The sequence below is a fragment of the Ranitomeya imitator genome, chromosome 7 (genome assembly GCF_032444005.1).
Source record: "Ranitomeya imitator isolate aRanImi1 chromosome 7, aRanImi1.pri, whole genome shotgun sequence".
Taxonomy (NCBI): domain Eukaryota; kingdom Metazoa; phylum Chordata; class Amphibia; order Anura; family Dendrobatidae; genus Ranitomeya; species Ranitomeya imitator.
The window spans coordinates 140,995,107-141,009,514 of record NC_091288.1 but is presented as its reverse complement, the minus strand read 5'-3'; the positions used below and the strand labels follow the sequence as shown (position 1 = coordinate 141,009,514).

At 38.2% G+C, this 14,408-nt stretch overlaps 11 non-coding genes across 11 annotated transcripts; 4 read left to right on the top strand and 7 right to left on the bottom strand.

Annotated features, from left to right (window-relative positions):
* Nucleotides 1-68: 68 nt before the first annotated feature.
* Nucleotides 69-150, bottom strand: TRNAS-GCU (transfer RNA serine (anticodon GCU)). Its single transcript has one exon. It is a non-coding gene; the product is annotated as a tRNA-Ser (tRNA).
* Nucleotides 151-442: 292 nt separating this feature from the next.
* TRNAT-AGU (transfer RNA threonine (anticodon AGU)) lies at nt 443-516 on the top strand. Its single transcript has one exon. It is a non-coding gene; the product is annotated as a tRNA-Thr (tRNA).
* Nucleotides 517-2,615: 2,099 nt separating this feature from the next.
* Nucleotides 2,616-2,697, bottom strand: TRNAS-GCU (transfer RNA serine (anticodon GCU)). Its single transcript has one exon. It is a non-coding gene; the product is annotated as a tRNA-Ser (tRNA).
* Nucleotides 2,698-2,989: 292 nt separating this feature from the next.
* TRNAT-AGU (transfer RNA threonine (anticodon AGU)) lies at nt 2,990-3,063 on the top strand. Its single transcript has one exon. It is a non-coding gene; the product is annotated as a tRNA-Thr (tRNA).
* A 1,800-nt stretch (nt 3,064-4,863) lies between these two features.
* Nucleotides 4,864-4,945, bottom strand: TRNAS-GCU (transfer RNA serine (anticodon GCU)). Its single transcript has one exon. It is a non-coding gene; the product is annotated as a tRNA-Ser (tRNA).
* Nucleotides 4,946-5,237: 292 nt separating this feature from the next.
* TRNAT-AGU (transfer RNA threonine (anticodon AGU)) lies at nt 5,238-5,311 on the top strand. The gene has a single exon. It is a non-coding gene; the product is annotated as a tRNA-Thr (tRNA).
* A 975-nt stretch (nt 5,312-6,286) lies between these two features.
* TRNAS-GCU (transfer RNA serine (anticodon GCU)) lies at nt 6,287-6,368 on the bottom strand. Its single transcript has one exon. It is a non-coding gene; the product is annotated as a tRNA-Ser (tRNA).
* A 292-nt stretch (nt 6,369-6,660) lies between these two features.
* TRNAT-AGU (transfer RNA threonine (anticodon AGU)) lies at nt 6,661-6,734 on the top strand. The gene has a single exon. It is a non-coding gene; the product is annotated as a tRNA-Thr (tRNA).
* A 3,068-nt stretch (nt 6,735-9,802) lies between these two features.
* TRNAS-GCU (transfer RNA serine (anticodon GCU)) lies at nt 9,803-9,884 on the bottom strand. Its single transcript has one exon. It is a non-coding gene; the product is annotated as a tRNA-Ser (tRNA).
* A 1,042-nt stretch (nt 9,885-10,926) lies between these two features.
* TRNAS-GCU (transfer RNA serine (anticodon GCU)) lies at nt 10,927-11,008 on the bottom strand. Its single transcript has one exon. It is a non-coding gene; the product is annotated as a tRNA-Ser (tRNA).
* A 1,225-nt stretch (nt 11,009-12,233) lies between these two features.
* Nucleotides 12,234-12,315, bottom strand: TRNAS-GCU (transfer RNA serine (anticodon GCU)). The gene has a single exon. It is a non-coding gene; the product is annotated as a tRNA-Ser (tRNA).
* Nucleotides 12,316-14,408: the final 2,093 nt, after the last annotated feature.

Sequence of the window (14,408 nt, the reverse complement as noted above, 5' to 3'; positions counted from 1 at the left end):
TTGACGTATCTACCACTTTGGCTAGAAATGAAAACAAAACAATACAACATGAAACAAGCAGAATAAACCGACGAGGATGGGATTCGAACCCATGCATGCAGAGCACAATGGATTAGCAGTCCATCGCCTTAACCACTCGGCCACCTCGTCTACATGGTGCGCATGCGCTAAGGAGAAAAGATGTAATGATTATTTTTACGGGTCAGTGTGTTTTCGTTGAAGATATTACAGTGTCTATTCTTTACAGTTAGATTGGGGCAAACTCTTTTGGCCCTGCTGTGGCATTCCTTCAATCTGCCTATTCTGTGTCATAACTTGGAAGAAAAACAAGTACCAAGTTGAAGCTGTGCTAGAAGATGGATCATTCAATTATGGAACTTCAAAACCCAAGGCCTTGTCATCGATCCAGATTCTATTGCATTTCATAGGCTTTCCAGCTTGTGGTGCTGTGGCTTAGTTGGTTAAAGCGCCTGTCTAGTAAACAGGAGATCCTGAGTTCGAATCTCAGCAGTGCCTTGTTTTCATCATCTCAAAAAGAAACTTCCTATCTTAAAAATGGGATTTTCACTTGCATGAAACCTCAAATTTACCTTGGCTACGTCTTTACTGATAGTGCAATTGTGAGATGAAGAATGTCTTCTGTATAAGGGCCAAAAAGGAAGAAAGATGGCATCAAGCATGACAACTTAAAACCAGTGGATTTTATTTTGAAATTCCTCCTCTTTATGCATCTGACTCGCTAAGCAGGCTTTTTAAAGTATCACACCTTTTTGTCCTTTGGCTTAGTTGGTCTAAGCGCCTGTTTAGTAAACAGAAAATCTTGATTTCGAACGTCAGCAGTGGTTTTCTTTCTTCATCTCGGTTTGGGTCATTTTAGCCAAAAAAAGGTGGACTTTTGTTCTTGTATGACATTAAACAAGTCTTTACCATAGTCAAAACATAGTGCAGTTGAGAGAAAAAAAATCTCTGCTGTCGAAACGCTTAAAAAGGAATTAGACGATATAACTTTCTTTAGAGAATAAAGGATGGCATCAAGCATTTCAAAATAAAACCAGTGGAATTACACTTCTAACTCTGCAAAGTTTGATAGCAGCTTTCTTAAAAAGGAAGATAAACTTTCAAGCTTGACGTATCTACCGCTTTGGCTAGAAATGAAAACAAAACAATACAACATGAAACAAGCAGAATAGACCAACGAGGATGGGATTCGAACCCATGCATGCAGAGCACAATGGATTAGCAGTCCATCGCCTTAACCACTCGGCCACCTCGTCTACATGGCGCACATGCGCTAAGGAGAAAAGATGTAATGATTATTTTTACGGGTCAGTGTGTTTTCATTGAAGATATTACAGTGTCTATTCTTTACAGTTAGATTGGGGCAAACTCTTTTGGCCCTGCTGTGGCATTCCTTCAATCTGCCTATTCTGTGTCATAACTTGGAAGAAAAACAAGTACCAAGTTGAAGCTGTGCTAGAAGATGGATCATTCAATTATGGAACTTCAAAACCCAAGGCCTTGTCATCGATCCAGATTCTATTGCATTTCATAGGCTTTCCAGCTTGTGGTGCTGTGGCTTAGTTGGTTAAAGCGCTTGTCTAGTAAACAGGAGATCCTGAGTTCGAATCTTAGCAGTGCCTTGTTTTCATCATCTCAAAAAGAAACTCCCTATCTTAAAAATGGGATTTTAACTTGCATGAAACCTCAAATTTACCTTGGCTACGTCTTTACTGATAGTGCAATTGTGAGATGAAGAATGTCTTCTGTATAAGGGCCAAAAAGGAAGAAAGATGGCATCAATCATGACAACTTAAAACCAGTGGATTTTATTTTGAAATTCCTCCTCTTTATGCATCTGACTCGCTAAGCAGGCTTTCTAAAGTATCACACCTTTTTGTCCTTTGGCTTAGTTGGTCTAAGTGCCTGTTTAGTAAACAGAAAATCTTGATTTTCTGATAGGAAACTTCCTATCTTAAAAATGGGATTTTCACTTGCATGAAACCTCAAATTTACCTTGGCTACGTCTTTACTGATAGTGCAATTGTGAGATGAAGAATGTCTTCTGTATAAGGGCCAAAAAGGAAGAAAGATGGCATCAATCATGACAACTTAAAACCAGTGGATTTTATTTTGAAATTCCTCCTCTTTATGCATCTGACTCGCTAAGCAGGCTTTCTAAAGTATCACACCTTTTTGTCCTTTGGCTTAGTTGGTCTAAGTGCCTGTTTAGTAAACAGAAAATCTTGATTTCGAACGTCAGCAGTGGTTTTCTTTCTTCATCTCAGTTTGGGTCATTTTAGCCAAAAAAAGGTGGACTTTTGTTCTTGTATGACATTAAACAAGTCTTTACCACAGTCAAAACATAGTGCAGTTGATAGAAAAAAAATCTCTGCTGTCGAAACGCTTAAAAAGGAATTAGACGATATAACTTTCTTTAGAGAATAAAGGATGGCATCAAGCATTTCAAAATAAAACCAGTGGAATTACACTTCTAACTCTGCAAAGTTTGATAGCAGCTTTCTTAAAAAGGAAGATAAACTTTCAAGCTTGACGTATCTACCACTTTGGCTAGAAATGAAAACAAAACAATACAACATGAAACAAGCAGAATAAACCGACGAGGATGGGATTCGAACCCATGCATGCAGAGCACAATGGATTAGCAGTCCATCGCCTTAACCACTCGGCCACCTCGTCTACATGGTGCGCATGCGCTAAGGAGAAAAGATGTAATGATTATTTTTACGGGTCAGTGTGTTTTCGTTGAAGATATTACAGTGTCTATTCTTTACAGTTAGATTGGGGCAAACTCTTTTGGCCCTGCTGTGGCATTCCTTCAATCTGCCTATTCTGTGTCATAACTTGGAAGAAAAACAAGTACCAAGTTGAAGCTGTGCTAGAAGATGGATCATTCAATTATGGAACTTCAAAACCCAAGGCCTTGTCATCGATCCAGATTCTATTGCATTTCATAGGCTTTCCAGCTTGTGGTGCTGTGGCTTAGTTGGTTAAAGCGCCTGTCTAGTAAACAGGAGATCCTGAGTTCGAATCTCAGCAGTGCCTTGTTTTCATCATCTCAAAAAGAAACTTCCTATCTTAAAAATGGGATTTTCACTTGCATGAAACCTCAAATTTACCTTGGCTACGTCTTTACTGATAGTGCAATTGTGAGATGAAGAATGTCTTCTGTATAAGGGCCAAAAAGGAAGAAAGATGGCATCAAGCATGACAACTTAAAACCAGTGGATTTTATTTTGAAATTCCTCCTCTTTATGCATCTGACTCGCTAAGCAGGCTTTTTAAAGTATCACACCTTTTTGTCCTTTGGCTTAGTTGGTCTAAGCGCCTGTTTAGTAAACAGAAAATCTTGATTTCGAACGTCAGCAGTGGTTTTCTTTCTTCATCTCGGTTTGGGTCATTTTAGCCAAAAAAAGGTGGACTTTTGTTCTTGTATGACATTAAACAAGTCTTTACCATAGTCAAAACATAGTGCAGTTGAGAGAAAAAAAATCTCTGCTGTCGAAACGCTTAAAAAGGAATTAGACGATATAACTTTCTTTAGAGAATAAAGGATGGCATCAAGCATTTCAAAATAAAACCAGTGGAATTACACTTCTAACTCTGCAAAGTTTGATAGCAGCTTTCTTAAAAAGGAAGATAAACTTTCAAGCTTGACGTATCTACCGCTTTGGCTAGAAATGAAAACAAAACAATACAACATGAAACAAGCAGAATAGACCAACGAGGATGGGATTCGAACCCATGCATGCAGAGCACAATGGATTAGCAGTCCATCGCCTTAACCACTCGGCCACCTCGTCTACATGGCGCACATGCGCTAAGGAGAAAAGATGTAATGATTATTTTTACGGGTCAGTGTGTTTTCATTGAAGATATTACAGTGTCTATTCTTTACAGTTAGATTGGGGCAAACTCTTTTGGCCCTGCTGTGGCATTCCTTCAATCTGCCTATTCTGTGTCATAACTTGGAAGAAAAACAAGTACCAAGTTGAAGCTGTGCTAGAAGATGGATCATTCAATTATGGAACTTCAAAACCCAAGGCCTTGTCATCGATCCAGATTCTATTGCATTTCATAGGCTTTCCAGCTTGTGGTGCTGTGGCTTAGTTGGTTAAAGCGCTTGTCTAGTAAACAGGAGATCCTGAGTTCGAATCTTAGCAGTGCCTTGTTTTCATCATCTCAAAAAGAAACTCCCTATCTTAAAAATGGGATTTTAACTTGCATGAAACCTCAAATTTACCTTGGCTACGTCTTTACTGATAGTGCAATTGTGAGATGAAGAATGTCTTCTGTATAAGGGCCAAAAAGGAAGAAAGATGGCATCAAGCATGACAACTTAAAACCAGTGGATTTTATTTTGAAATTCCTCCTCTTTATGCATCTGACTCGCTAAGCAGGCTTTTTAAAGTATCACACCTTTTTGTCCTTTGGCTTAGTTGGTCTAAGCGCCTGTTTAGTAAACAGAAAATCTTGATTTCGAACGTCAGCAGTGGTTTTCTTTCTTCATCTCGGTTTGGGTCATTTTAGCCAAAAAAAGGTGGACTTTTGTTCTTGTATGATATTAAACAAGTCTTTACCACAGTCAAAACATAGTGCAGTTGAGAGAAAAAAAATCTCTGCTGTCGAAACGCTTAAAAAGGAATTAGACGATATAACTTTCTTTAGAGAATAAAGGATGGCATCAAGCATTTCAAAATAAAACCAGTGGAATTACACTTCTAACTCTGCAAAGTTTGATAGCAGCTTTCTTAAAAAGGAAGATAAACTTTCAAGCTTGACGTATCTACCGCTTTGGCTAGAAATGAAAACAAAACAATACAACATGAAACAAGCAGAATAAACCGACGAGGATGGGATTCGAACCCATGCATGCAGAGCACAATGGATTAGCAGTCCATCGCCTTAACCACTCGGCCACCTCGTCTACATGGTGCGCAAGCGCTAAGGAGAAAAGATGTAATGATTATTTTTACGGGTCAGTGTGTTTTCGTTGAAGATATTACAGTGTCTATTCTTTACAGTTAGATTGGGGCAAACTCTTTTGGCCCTGCTGTGGCATTCCTTCAATCTGCCTATTCTGTGTCATAACTTGGAAGAAAAACAAGTACCAAGTTGAAGCTGTGCTAGAAGATGGATCATTCAATTATGGAACTTCAAAACCCAAGGCCTTGTCATCGATCCAGATTCTATTGCATTTCATAGGCTTTCCAGCTTGTGGTGCTGTGGCTTAGTTGGTTAAAGCGCCTGTCTAGTAAACAGGAGATCCTGAGTTCGAATCTCAGCAGTGCCTTGTTTTCATCATCTCAAAAAGAAACTTCCTATCTTAAAAATGGGATTTTCACTTGCATGAAACCTCAAATTTACCTTGGCTACGTCTTTACTGATAGTGCAATTGTGAGATGAAGAATGTCTTCTGTATAAGGGCCAAAAAGGAAGAAAGATGGCATCAATCATGACAACTTAAAACCAGTGGATTTTATTTTGAAATTCCTCCTCTTTATGCATCTGACTCGCTAAGCAGGCTTTCTAAAGTATCACACCTTTTTGTCCTTTGGCTTAGTTGGTCTAAGTGCCTGTTTAGTAAACAGAAAATCTTGATTTTCTGATAGGAAACTTCCTATCTTAAAAATGGGATTTTCACTTGCATGAAACCTCAAATTTACCTTGGCTACGTCTTTACTGATAGTGCAATTGTGAGATGAAGAATGTCTTCTGTATAAGGGCCAAAAAGGAAGAAAGATGGCATCAATCATGACAACTTAAAACCAGTGGATTTTATTTTGAAATTCCTCCTCTTTATGCATCTGACTCGCTAAGCAGGCTTTCTAAAGTATCACACCTTTTTGTCCTTTGGCTTAGTTGGTCTAAGTGCCTGTTTAGTAAACAGAAAATCTTGATTTCGAACGTCAGCAGTGGTTTTCTTTCTTCATCTCAGTTTGGGTCATTTTAGCCAAAAAAAGGTGGACTTTTGTTCTTGTATGACATTAAACAAGTCTTTACCACAGTCAAAACATAGTGCAGTTGAGAGAAAAAAAATCTCTGCTGTCGAAACGCTTAAAAAGGAATTAGACGATATAACTTTCTTTAGAGAATAAAGGATGGCATCAAGCATTTCAAAATAAAACCAGTGGAATTACACTTCTAACTCTGCAAAGTTTGATAGCAGCTTTCTTAAAAAGGAAGATAAACTTTCAAGCTTGACGTATCTACCGCTTTGGCTAGAAATGAAAACAAAACAATACAACATGAAACAAGCAGAATAAACCGACGAGGATGGGATTCGAACCCATGCATGCAGAGCACAATGGATTAGCAGTCCATCGCCTTAACCACTCGGCCACCTCGTCTACATGGTGCGCATGCGCTAAGGAGAAAAGATGTAATGATTATTTTTACGGGTCAGTGTGTTTTCGTTGAAGATATTACAGTGTCTATTCTTTACAGTTAGATTGGGGCAAACTCTTTTGGCCCTGCTGTGGCATTCCTTCAATCTGCCTATTCTGTGTCATAACTTGGAAGAAAAACAAGTACCAAGTTGAAGCTGTGCTAGAAGATGGATCATTCAATTATGGAACTTCAAAACCCAAGGCCTTGTCATCGATCCAGATTCTATTGCATTTCATAGGCTTTCCAGCTTGTGGTGCTGTGGCTTAGTTGGTTAAAGCGCCTGTCTAGTAAACAGGAGATCCTGAGTTCGAATCTCAGCAGTGCCTTGTTTTCATCATCTCAAAAAGAAACTTCCTATCTTAAAAATGGGATTTTCACTTGCATGAAACCTCAAATTTACCTTGGCTACGTCTTTACTGATAGTGCAATTGTGAGATGAAGAATGTCTTCTGTATAAGGGCCAAAAAGGAAGAAAGATGGCATCAATCATGACAACTTAAAACCAGTGGATTTTATTTTGAAATTCCTCCTCTTTATGCATCTGACTCGCTAAGCAGGCTTTCTAAAGTATCACACCTTTTTGTCCTTTGGCTTAGTTGGTCTAAGTGCCTGTTTAGTAAACAGAAAATCTTGATTTTCTGATAGGAAACTTCCTATCTTAAAAATGGGATTTTCACTTGCATGAAACCTCAAATTTACCTTGGCTACGTCTTTACTGATAGTGCAATTGTGAGATGAAGAATGTCTTCTGTATAAGGGCCAAAAAGGAAGAAAGATGGCATCAATCATGACAACTTAAAACCAGTGGATTTTATTTTGAAATTCCTCCTCTTTATGCATCTGACTCGCTAAGCAGGCTTTCTAAAGTATCACACCTTTTTGTCCTTTGGCTTAGTTGGTCTAAGTGCCTGTTTAGTAAACAGAAAATCTTGATTTTCTGATAGGAAACTTCCTATCTTAAAAATGGGATTTTCACTTGCATGAAACCTCAAATTTACCTTGGCTACGTCTTTACTGATAGTGCAATTGTGAGATGAAGAATGTCTTCTGTATAAGGGCCAAAAAGGAAGAAAGATGGCATCAATCATGACAACTTAAAACCAGTGGATTTTATTTTGAAATTCCTCCTCTTTATGCATCTGACTCGCTAAGCAGGCTTTCTAAAGTATCACACCTTTTTGTCCTTTGGCTTAGTTGGTCTAAGTGCCTGTTTAGTAAACAGAAAATCTTGATTTTCTGATAGGAAACTTCCTATCTTAAAAATGGGATTTTCACTTGCATGAAACCTCAAATTTACCTTGGCTACGTCTTTACTGATAGTGCAATTGTGAGATGAAGAATGTCTTCTGTATAAGGGCCAAAAAGGAAGAAAGATGGCATCAATCATGACAACTTAAAACCAGTGGATTTTATTTTGAAATTCCTCCTCTTTATGCATCTGACTCGCTAAGCAGGCTTTCTAAAGTATCACACCTTTTTGTCCTTTGGCTTAGTTGGTCTAAGTGCCTGTTTAGTAAACAGAAAATCTTGATTTTCTGATAGGAAACTTCCTATCTTAAAAATGGGATTTTCACTTGCATGAAACCTCAAATTTACCTTGGCTACGTCTTTACTGATAGTGCAATTGTGAGATGAAGAATGTCTTCTGTATAAGGGCCAAAAAGGAAGAAAGATGGCATCAATCATGACAACTTAAAACCAGTGGATTTTATTTTGAAATTCCTCCTCTTTATGCATCTGACTCGCTAAGCAGGCTTTCTAAAGTATCACACCTTTTTGTCCTTTGGCTTAGTTGGTCTAAGTGCCTGTTTAGTAAACAGAAAATCTTGATTTTCTGATAGGAAACTTCCTATCTTAAAAATGGGATTTTCACTTGCATGAAACCTCAAATTTACCTTGGCTACGTCTTTACTGATAGTGCAATTGTGAGATGAAGAATGTCTTCTGTATAAGGGCCAAAAAGGAAGAAAGATGGCATCAATCATGGCAACTTAAAACCAGTGGATTTTATTTTGAAATTCCTCCTCTTTATGCATCTGACTCGCTAAGCAGGCTTTCTAAAGTATCACACCTTTTTGTCCTTTGGCTTAGTTGGTCTAAGTGCCTGTTTAGTAAACAGAAAATCTTGATTTTCTGATAGGAAACTTCCTATCTTAAAAATGGGATTTTCACTTGCATGAAACCTCAAATTTACCTTGGCTACGTCTTTACTGATAGTGCAATTGTGAGATGAAGAATGTCTTCTGTATAAGGGCCAAAAAGGAAGAAAGATGGCATCAATCATGACAACTTAAAACCAGTGGATTTTATTTTGAAATTCCTCCTCTTTATGCATCTGACTCGCTAAGCAGGCTTTCTAAAGTATCACACCTTTTTGTCCTTTGGCTTAGTTGGTCTAAGTGCCTGTTTAGTAAACAGAAAATCTTGATTTTCTGATAGGAAACTTCCTATCTTAAAAATGGGATTTTCACTTGCATGAAACCTCAAATTTACCTTGGCTACGTCTTTACTGATAGTGCAATTGTGAGATGAAGAATGTCTTCTGTATAAGGGCCAAAAAGGAAGAAAGATGGCATCAATCATGACAACTTAAAACCAGTGGATTTTATTTTGAAATTCCTCCTCTTTATGCATCTGACTCGCTAAGCAGGCTTTCTAAAGTATCACACCTTTTTGTCCTTTGGCTTAGTTGGTCTAAGTGCCTGTTTAGTAAACAGAAAATCTTGATTTTCTGATAGGAAACTTCCTATCTTAAAAATGGGATTTTCACTTGCATGAAACCTCAAATTTACCTTGGCTACGTCTTTACTGATAGTGCAATTGTGAGATGAAGAATGTCTTCTGTATAAGGGCCAAAAAGGAAGAAAGATGGCATCAATCATGACAACTTAAAACCAGTGGATTTTATTTTGAAATTCCTCCTCTTTATGCATCTGACTCGCTAAGCAGGCTTTCTAAAGTATCACACCTTTTTGTCCTTTGGCTTAGTTGGTCTAAGTGCCTGTTTAGTAAACAGAAAATCTTGATTTCGAACGTCAGCAGTGGTTTTCTTTCTTCATCTCAGTTTGGGTCATTTTAGCCAAAAAAAGGTGGACTTTTGTTCTTGTATGACATTAAACAAGTCTTTACCACAGTCAAAACATAGTGCAGTTGAGAGAAAAAAAATCTCTGCTGTCGAAACGCTTAAAAAGGAATTAGACGATATAACTTTCTTTAGAGAATAAAGGATGGCATCAAGCATTTCAAAATAAAACCAGTGGAATTACACTTCTAACTCTGCAAAGTTTGATAGCAGCTTTCTTAAAAAGGAAGATAAACTTTCAAGCTTGACGTATCTACCGCTTTGGCTAGAAATGAAAACAAAACAATACAACATGAAACAAGCAGAATAAACCGACGAGGATGGGATTCGAACCCATGCATGCAGAGCACAATGGATTAGCAGTCCATCGCCTTAACCACTCGGCCACCTCGTCTACATGGTGCGCATGCGCTAAGGAGAAAAGATGTAATGATTATTTTTACGGGTCAGTGTGTTTTCGTTGAAGATATTACAGTGTCTATTCTTTACAGTTAGATTGGGGCAAACTCTTTTGGCCCTGCTGTGGCATTCCTTCAATCTGCCTATTCTGTGTCATAACTTGGAAGAAAAACAAGTACCAAGTTGAAGCTGTGCTAGAAGATGGATCATTCAATTATGGAACTTCAAAACCCAAGGCCTTGTCATCGATCCAGATTCTATTGCATTTCATAGGCTTTCCAGCTTGTGGTGCTGTGGCTTAGTTGGTTAAAGCGCCTGTCTAGTAAACAGGAGATCCTGAGTTCGAATCTTAGCAGTGCCTTGTTTTCACCATCTCAAAAAGAAACTTCCTATCTTAAAAATGGGATTTTAACTTGCATGAAACCTCAAATTTACCTTGGCTACGTCTTTACTGATAGTGCAATTGTGAGATGAAGAATGTCTTCTGTATAAGGGCCAAAAAGGAAGAAAGATGGCATCAAGCATGACAACTTAAAACCAGTGGATTTTATTTTGAAATTCCTCCTCTTTATGCATCTGACTCGCTAAGCAGGCTTTTTAAAGTATCACACCTTTTTGTCCTTTGGCTTAGTTGGTCTAAGCGCCTGTTTAGTAAACAGAAAATCTTGATTTCGAACGTCAGCAGTGGTTTTCTTTCTTCATCTCGGTTTGGGTCATTTTAGCCAAAAAAAGGTGGACTTTTGTTCTTGTATGACATTAAACAAGTCTTTACCATAGTCAAAACATAGTGCAGTTGAGAGAAAAAAAATCTCTGCTGTCGAAACGTTTAAAAAGGAATTAGACGATATAACTTTCTTTAGAGAATAAAGGATGGCATCAAGCATTTCAAAATAAAACCAGTGGAATTACACTTCTAACTCTGCAAAGTTTGATAGCAGCTTTCTTAAAAAGGAAGATAAACTTTCAAGCTTGACGTATCTACCGCTTTGGCTAGAAATGAAAACAAAACAATACAACATGAAACAAGCAGATTAGACCGACGAGGATGGGATTCGAACCCATGCATGCAGAGCACAATGGATTAGCAGTCCATCGCCTTAACCACTCGGCCACCTCGTCTACATGGCGCACATGCGCTAAGGAGAAAAGATGTAATGATTATTTTTACGGGTCAGTGTGTTTTCATTGAAGATATTACAGTGTCTATTCTTTACAGTTAGATTGGGGCAAACTCTTTTGGCCCTGCTGTGGCATTCCTTCAATCTGCCTATTCTGTGTCATAACTTGGAAGAAAAACAAGTACCAAATTGAAGCTGTGCTAGAAGATGGATCATTCAATTATGGAACTTCAAAACCCAAGGCCTTGTCATCGATCCAGATTCTATTGCATTCTGCAAATTGTCAATGTCGTTGAATGAATGCTATTCATAATTTACTTGGTTGCTTAATTGTCATGACTGAGAATGAAATCCTGTTCCACGTTTCTGTGTGCATGGAATGAAACTCAACTCAATGTTGTCTTGTTAAGTTAACCACTTGAAAGGTTTGATCGGTGCTTACATCTTCCCTAGATTTCATAGGCTTTCCAGCTTGTGGTGCTGTGGCTTAGTTGGTTAAAGTGCCTGTCTAGTAAACAGGAGATCCTGAGTTCGAATCTTAGCAGTGCCTTGTTTTCATCATCTCAAAAAGAAACTTCCTATCTTAAAAATGGGATTTTAACTTGCATGAAACCTCAAATTTACCTTGGCTACGTCTTTACTGATAGTGCAATTGTGAGATGAAGAATGTCTTCTGTATAAGGGCCAAAAAGGAAGAAAGATGGCATCAAGCATGACAACTTAAAACCAGTGGATTTTATTTTGAAATTCCTCCTCTTTATGCATCTGACTCGCTAAGCAGGCTTTTTAAAGTATCACACCTTTTTGTCCTTTGGCTTAGTTGGTCTAAGCGCCTGTTTAGTAAACAGAAAATCTTGATTTCGAACGTCAGCAGTGGTTTTCTTTCTTCATCTCGGTTTGGGTCATTTTAGCCAAAAAAAGGTGGACTTTTGTTCTTGTATGACATTAAACAAGTCTTTACCATAGTCAAAACATAGTGCAGTTGAGAGAAAAAAAATCTCTGCTGTCGAAACGCTTAAAAAGGAATTAGACGATATAACTTTCTTTAGAGAATAAAGGATGGCATCAAGCATTTCAAAATAAAACCAGTGGAATTACACTTCTAACTCTGCAAAGTTTGATAGCAGCTTTCTTAAAAAGGAAGATAAACTTTCAAGCTTGACGTATCTACCGCTTTGGCTAGAAATGAAAACAAAACAATACAACATGAAACAAGCAGATTAGACCGACGAGGATGGGATTCGAACCCATGCATGCAGAGCACAATGGATTAGCAGTCCATCGCCTTAACCACTCGGCCACCTCGTCTACATGGCGCACATGCGCTAAGGAGAAAAGATGTAATGATTATTTTTACGGGTCAGTGTGTTTTCATTGAAGATATTACAGTGTCTATTCTTTACAGTTAGATTGGGGCAAACTCTTTTGGCCCTGCTGTGGCATTCCTTCAATCTGCCTATTCTGTGTCATAACTTGGAAGAAAAACAAGTACCAAGTTGAAGCTGTGCTAGAAGATGGATCATTCAATTATGGAACTTCAAAACCCAAGGCCTTGTCATCGATCCAGATTCTATTGCATTTCATAGGCTTTCCAGCTTGTGGTGCTGTGGCTTAGTTGGTTAAAGCGCTTGTCTAGTAAACAGGAGATCCTGAGTTCGAATCTTAGCAGTGCCTTGTTTTCATCATCTCAAAAAGAAACTCCCTATCTTAAAAATGGGATTTTAACTTGCATGAAACCTCAAATTTACCTTGGCTACGTCTTTACTGATAGTGCAATTGTGAGATGAAGAATGTCTTCTGTATAAGGGCCAAAAAGGAAGAAAGATGGCATCAAGCATGACAACTTAAAACCAGTGGATTTTATTTTGAAATTCCTCCTCTTTATGCATCTGACTCGCTAAGCAGGCTTTTTAAAGTATCACACCTTTTTGTCCTTTGGCTTAGTTGGTCTAAGCGCCTGTTTAGTAAACAGAAAATCTTGATTTCGAACGTCAGCAGTGGTTTTCTTTCTTCATCTCGGTTTGGGTCATTTTAGCCAAAAAAAGGTGGACTTTTGTTCTTGTATGACATTAAACAAGTCTTTACCATAGTCAAAACATAGTGCAGTTGAGAGAAAAAAAATCTCTGCTGTCGAAACGCTTAAAAAGGAATTAGACGACATAACTTTCTTTAGAGAATAAAGGATGGCATCAAGCATTTCAAAATAAAACCAGTGGAATTACACTTCTAACTCTGCAAAGTTTGATAGCAGCTTTCTTAAAAAGGAAGATAAACTTTCAAGCTTGACGTATCTACCGCTTTGGCTAGAAATGAAAACAAAACAATACAACATGAAACACGCAGAACAAACCGACGCGGATGGGATTCGAACCCATGCATGCAGAGCACAATGGATTAGCAGTCCATCGCCTTAACCACTCGGCCACCTCGTCTACATGGCGAACATGCGCTAAGGAGAAAAGATGTAATGATTATTTTTACGGGTCAGTTTGTTTTCGTTGAAGATATTACAGTGTCTATTCTTTACAGTTAGATTGGGGCAAACTCTTTTGGCCCTGCTGTGGCATTCCTTCAATCTGCCTATTCTGTGTCATAACTTGGAAGAAAAACAAGTACCAAATTGAAGCTGTGCTAGAAGATGGATCATTCAATTATGGAACTTCAAAACCCAAGGCCTTGTCATCGATCCAGATTCTATTGCATTCTGCAAATTGTCAATGTCGTTGAATGAATGCTATTCATAATTTACTTGGTTTCTTAATTGTCATGACTGAGAATGAAATCCTGTTCCACGTTTCTGTGTGCATGGAATGAAACTCAACTCAATGTTGTCTTGTTAAGTTAACCACTTGAAAGGTTTGATCGGTGCTTACATCTTCCCTAGATTTCATAGGCTTTCCAGCTTGTGGTGCTGTGGCTTAGTTGGTTAAAGCGCCTGTCTAGTAAACAGGAGATCCTGAGTTCGAATCTTAGCAGTGCCTTGTTTTCACCATCTCAAAAAGAAACTTCCTATCTTAAAAATGGGATTTTAACTTGCATGAAACCTCAAATTTACCTTGGCTACGTCTTTACTGATAGTGCAATTGTGAGATGATGAATGTCTTCTGTATAAGGGCCAAAAAGGAAGAAAGATGGCATCAAGCATGACAACTTAAAACCAGTGGATTTTATTTTGAAATTCCTCCTCTTTATGCATCTGACTCGCTAAGCAGGCTTTTTAAAGTATCACACCTTTTTGTCCTTTGGCTTAGTTGGTCTAAGCGCCTGTTTAGTAAACAGAAAATCTTGATTTCGAACGTCAGCAGTGGTTTTCTTTCTTCATCTCGGTTTGGGTCATTTTAGCCAAAAAAAGGTGGACTTTTGTTCTTGTATGACATTAAACAAGTCTTTACCATAGTCAA